This window comes from Puma concolor, chromosome E1 (genome assembly GCF_028749965.1).
Source record: "Puma concolor isolate L17-30 chromosome E1, mPumCon1.1.hap2, whole genome shotgun sequence".
NCBI lineage: Eukaryota > Metazoa > Chordata > Mammalia > Carnivora > Felidae > Puma > Puma concolor.
Window position 1 is genome coordinate 35,020,985 of NC_141680.1, and position 6,027 is coordinate 35,027,011.

At 40.7% G+C, this 6,027-nt stretch overlaps 1 non-coding gene across 1 annotated transcript; it reads left to right on the plus strand.

Moving 5' to 3' along the window:
• Positions 1-3,353: 3,353 nt before the first annotated feature.
• On the plus strand, positions 3,354-3,460 carry LOC112855772 (U6 spliceosomal RNA). Its single transcript, XR_003223049.1, has one exon. It is a non-coding gene; the product is annotated as a U6 spliceosomal RNA (small nuclear RNA).
• Positions 3,461-6,027: the final 2,567 nt, after the last annotated feature.

Sequence of the window (6,027 nt, forward strand, 5' to 3'; positions counted from 1 at the left end):
CTACTGGTATCATCATGTTCCCTAACACCCTGAAGTAGCCAAATTGTAGAATGCACTTTTGCAGACTCAGTGCACTAGTTGGATGGCAACACCTTACAAACGTTGGGTTGATCACCTCAAAGACATGGTAAGTACCCTTTATTTGCAACCAATATACATACAATGCCATCGTTCATTCACAGATCAGGGATTCAAGAGGTAGATTCCAGAGTGGTCACACACATTTCTCCGAGTGATCACCTAGCCAAAAATTTCCCCAACCTCATAATGTTGTGCTCTGCTTATTTACAAATCTTCATTCCCAAGAGAAAAAAAGGCTTATTTACAAGTCTTCATTCCCAAGAGAAAAAGGTTTCCACTGGGAACATAATTATGCCATTAAAATAAAGTTGAAACTGCCATGTGGTCACTTAGATCTACCTGAGCAAATGAAACAATGGGTAAAGATACGGTTACTATACATCTGGGTGATTTATCCTATTTATTCCCTGACAAAGATAAATTAAATTGCTTCCAATACAATAGGAGCAGAGAGGAGCATGTCTGGAATGCAGGAGATCCTCTGGGGCACCTCTTAGTTGTTCCATGGCCTGTGGTCAAAGTTAGTGGAAAACTAAAACAACCCCATACAGAAATGAAGGTTTTGGTCACCTTGATACAAAGGAACCAGTGTTACAGAACCAGGCTGGAACCCTGGCAGAAAAACCAAGAGGCACTCGGAGATCTTGGTGGATTGGAAATTTATTTAATACGTGTGGGCTCAGAGAAGACCGTTTCACCAAAGATCTGAGTGCCAAATGCAAGCGGGGAGGGTAATTTATAGTTGTCAGCTTCCATATCTGTGGGGGTTTTTGTGCGTGCAGCAAACAAAGGAAGAAGAACATGGAGTAGGGGTCTCTAAGCTAGAGACCAGAGTTTGTTTTAGCCCCAGCGGCCAGTTTGGGCATACTTTATTCACTTCTCAAACACCGGGACCAGCGGAAGTGCTTGCTGAGGATAAAAGGAGTATCAAACAGGGATTAAAAGAAAGAAGCTATAACCACCAGCTGTGGTCTTATAAACAACTGAAGAAAAACAAACCATAGTAGCTATAAATGAATACTTCTTATTTTGATGTGAATATATCTGCATAAAGGTGTTCATTGATCCTTTTTGTTTTTTCCTCCTTTGTCAGTTCTCTTTTTCCCGTTCCATGAGTCAACCTTATAACTCAGCATTTAAGTAACAGGATGTCAAGGGGGAGTGTGGCTTCACCAGAAGAGGAACAAATATCACCCCAAAAACAGTTAAAGTGAGAGTGTATGTATTTTCCCTTGGAGGGAATGTTAGTGTGTCTACGATTTTACAAGGGGATGATTAGATCATGTTAGGCAGAAGCCTCACTTTGCTATTGTCCTTATTGGGAAGTTTAATATAGGTAAAGGAGGTGTATATGTGTGCCAGCTGGGCAAGGGGTTGACTGGTGGGTTGATCTATTGTCAACCTGGTTATGCTGAGAACTGTTTTCCACACTCTCCTTTTCTATGTAATTCTGGGTTAGAGTTTGTCAAAAATCAAGTAGGATGAGATTTTGGAGGCAGAAGCAGCAACCATCATTCTAAGAGGTCAGAGATGTTGCGGACAGGTACAGAGCTCCCAGGAGATCCCAACCGGTCCAAGCTCTTACCCGCTTAGCACCCAGCTCTCATTCCCACCTGCTGATCTTCCTAACTAACAGCACCCCAGGCCCACCACCAGATGCTTTGTTGCAAAGTCACAGAGCTGAGGGTCACAGTTTCTGTGACCTTCCATAGACAAGGGCACATCTTCTTTTTTTTTAATATTTATTTATTTTTGAGAGAGAGACAGAGCACAAGCAGAGGAGGGGCAGAGAGAGAGGGAGACACAGAATCCGAAGTAGGCTCCAGGCTCTGAGCTGTCAGCACAGAGCCTGATGCGGGGCTCAAACTCATGAACTGTGAGGTCATGACCTGAGCTGAAGTCGGATGCTCAACTGACTGAGCGACCCAGGTGCCCCAAGGGCACATCTTCTGAGGCACACGGAACCTCTGGATTTCCCTTTAAGCTCTAACTCACTCCCTTGTTCCTAGGATGGTTCATGACCTCTCTCTGAGCATTTAACTCCCCTTCCCAATCCTTAATTCTCTAGTTCCTCTCTCCAATATATAAAGATATAATTCCTATAACAAATTCCTTACAGAATACTCAGACTGCCTGTATTTCAGATTGAACTCTGACTGCTACAACTAAAAATACTCTAAAAATAGAGTAATCTTCATTTCTTTTGAAAATCAGCAATAATTTTATACTAAACTGAATACAGAATACCCCTAATATTGGGGCACCCAGGTGGCTAAGTCGATTAAGTGTCTGACTTTGGCTCAGGTCATGATCTCCCAGTTAGTGAGTTTGAGCTCCACATCGGGCTCTGTGCTGAAAGCTCAGAGCCTGGAGCCTGCTTCACATTCTGTGCCTCCCTCTCTCTCTGATCCTCCCCTACTCACACACACACACACCTCTCTCTGTCAAGAATAAATAAACATTAAAAAATTAAAAAATAGTTTTTTAATTAAAAAAAAAGAATATCCCTAATATCAGTGTCAATGCTCAAAACAGAGAAAACTATGAAGAGCATACTCCCCTTAATTCTATGAATTTGCTAACCTGGCCTGCACAGAATACATCATTCTCACTCTCTGAAAAATGTTTCCATGTCTTCCTGTGAATTTTCACCAGCAGACTGATGAGATGCTTTTCTCAGGGTAGTGGCTGTCTGGCCAATGCAGCCACTATGATCAATAGTATTGATTCTATCCAGGAGGCCAGAACTGGAGAGTATGAAAATCTATTCCAGCTTATCTGAGTTAGGCTCACCACATGTGCAATTTCTCACTTATTAAGACTGACCACAGAGGCTCAGAAGACAGAGGCAAGAATTGAAGAACCTGAGCATTGATATCTAGGAGGAAATTCAAGAGTAATCTTGAATGTCTATAAAATATAATAGAAATGATTTAACATGTAAATTATTTAAATAGTTTACCCTGGCACAGAGACTTTCAGTAGCTGCCACAGTACAAATGCTCACCAAGCTCCAGGTAAAATGTTATCATCACGTTGAACAAGCATGAATCTTGGAATGAAATTACAAAGCCATTTTATGTCACCTTTCATTGTTTTTACCCATTTATTTAGTGAGGGTTTGTCTTCTCCCACCCCTATAGAAAATTCAGGCACATCTCAGACATTCTTAATAATTTTTCAGTGATAAAATATTGTTTCAACTTCAGAATGAAAATGTCCACTTTGTGTGTTCAAAATTGCAAATGTCTGTAAAATTAAGGCTTCTGCTCATGCTCACTTCAGCAGCACACATACCAGAATTGGAACGATACAGAGAAGGTCAGCATGGCCCCTGTGCAAGGATAACATGCAAATTCATGAAGCATTCCATATTTCTAATGGGTGATGGGCATTGAGGAGGGCACTTGTTGGGATGAGCACTGGGTGTTGTATGTAAGCGATAAACCATGGGAATCTACTCCCAAAACCAAAAGCATACTGTACACACTGTATGTTAGCCAATTTGACAATAAATTATATTAAAAAATAAAGGAAACACATATCTTAAAAAAAAATTAAGGCTACTGCTATCTCCCCAACCCCTTCTTTCCCCCTCATCTCTATGAAAGCCTGGCACAAGGGAAGAAGGCTGGCCTCTGGTCTCTTTTCCCACCACTGTTTTATCCTTCAACACCATCTGTTAACTAAAGTTTCTGACCTCTTTGGGTTGAAACATGAGGCATAATGAGAGGGAAAGAGTTAAGGAAAGTTTTTACTGGAACAATGGCTTTTCTCCAGACCTGGCAGATGTCTGAACTGACTATTTCTCCCATGGTGCTCTCAGGGAATCTATGAGTTGCCACCTGCAGTTCCCTTGATCTCTGTTCTAGTTGGTCTGGTCACCTATTCTATTTTTACCCTCTGAAAATTGGGTGATACCTTCAGTTCATCACTGCTGATGATTATTTGCACCTCCAGGCAACCCTCTGACTCTTCCCCTGCTTTATCTTACCCATCACTGGTCCACGAGAAACAGTCATGCATTCTTCCCCTGATCTATGTTGGGAGTACAAACTCAGTGCAGTCACTTCTATGTCTCTTGTATATCGCTAATAAGGCTATGTCTTACACTATCCATTGCTCAGCCAGGAATCAGACACCAGACCAGTGTGTGTGTGTGTTAACTCTGAGTGGTCCTGGTGAAGCCCCTTTCTTGGTCACAAGGTGAAGGACAGGTACAATCTACCCCTTCCCTTGAGATGGGTAGGAGAGCTCAGTGTCCACCAGCAACCTTTTCCAAAATCCTCTTTACAACGTCTTTTTTATTTAAATCCTCAGTTCGTTTAAATCTGCTTGTTGTGGATGAGGATCTGAGAACTGTCATAACCATCTAACCTCTTTTCAAACACGCCTTCCTGTGAATTCTCCACTATAAATTGTTATGCTTACTTTGGTGTTTGATACCTATTTGTTCACATCCTAGGAGAAAACTCCACTGTAAAATACCATCACTTAAAGCAATTCATTTCTAAAATCACCAATTCTTACCCAATTCTATGCCTCAATTCTTGATCCGTTCTCTCAACTTCTCTAGTTGAGAGAACTAGAGTTCACTGTTTAAAGTATAATTAAATTCTCAACCACTTCAAATAAATGTATATTTCTTTCAGACAGTTCATGACATTATAACTATGATTTCTTGGTCTTAGCTTCATTTATTTATTCATTCATGTAAAATATTTCCCCCCTCAGGCCATCCTATGTGCAAGTCACAATGCTGACCATCAGGACATCAAGGGTCATTAGACTATAACCCAGACACAGAGAGATAACGCAACTGTTAAAATTATGAGAAGAGTATTTGAGAGAAACTCAAGTCACACAGAAGGAACAGGATGTTACTCGAGGAGAGGATGCATGAGCAGAATCTTCAAAGAGCAATAGAAGTTGTGGAGTAGAGAGCCATTCCTGAGAAAACAGGAAACATACAGGTCAAAGTAGAGAGGCAAGAGAAGGGATGGAATAATGATTAGCCAAGGATGGTTCAGTATGCATGGAACACATGGGGTGTAAGGCAGGCCATGTTGATCAATGAACTGAATAAGTATACCAAGGGTGCATCTTATAGGAGTTTTCATGCCTGCTAAAGTTCAAAATTTATGTTGAAGGCAATTAGAAACACCACTTTCTAAGCAAAAGTGTTCTGTATTTCTAAATCTGTATTAAGATTTAGATTTTAGAAAAATCATTCTAACTGAAGGGCTACTAAAAATTAGGAGGGTAATGAAATATACTATGACAAAGCATTGACATTCTCCAAAGCCAGATATTACAACAGAAGAAAAGGGGGTGCTGAAGATATTCATCTTTGCAAAAAAAAAAAATCAAGAAAGCAAATTAAAAATGAGATATTACTTTTTATTCATAAGATGAAAATTCTGTAATGTCAACTATGATGAGTGTTTAGGAAATAATCTCTTATAGGGCTATGGGGGTGCAAGTTGTTAGAGCCATTTTAGAAGACAATTTGGTAGCACCTACTAAAACTGAAAATGTGCATACCCTATGACTCAGCAGACCCTCTTCTGAATGTCTTGTATCACAAGCACTCATGTGTGTACAAGAAAGTAGCACAAGGATGTTCAGAACTGCATTATGTGGGACAGTAAAACCTTGGAAACTATTGTAAAGAGATGCTTTGAGATACAAACAGGATATTTCCTTTTTTCCTAGAACTAAAGTACACAACTGAGAACCAAAGACATTAAGCGCCTTGCACTAAGTACAGAGAACTACCCAATAGAGGGTGTCAGCCCTCTCCCCCTGGAGCCAACACAGAGACAACAGGTCAGTAGAACAGACATGTGACACCCCCTCCCACCCCATGGTCATATAAAAAGAACTGGGAGGAAGAGGTTCTTCCAGTTCCCATACCCACAAAAACAAAGGCCCTGAGAATCTCTG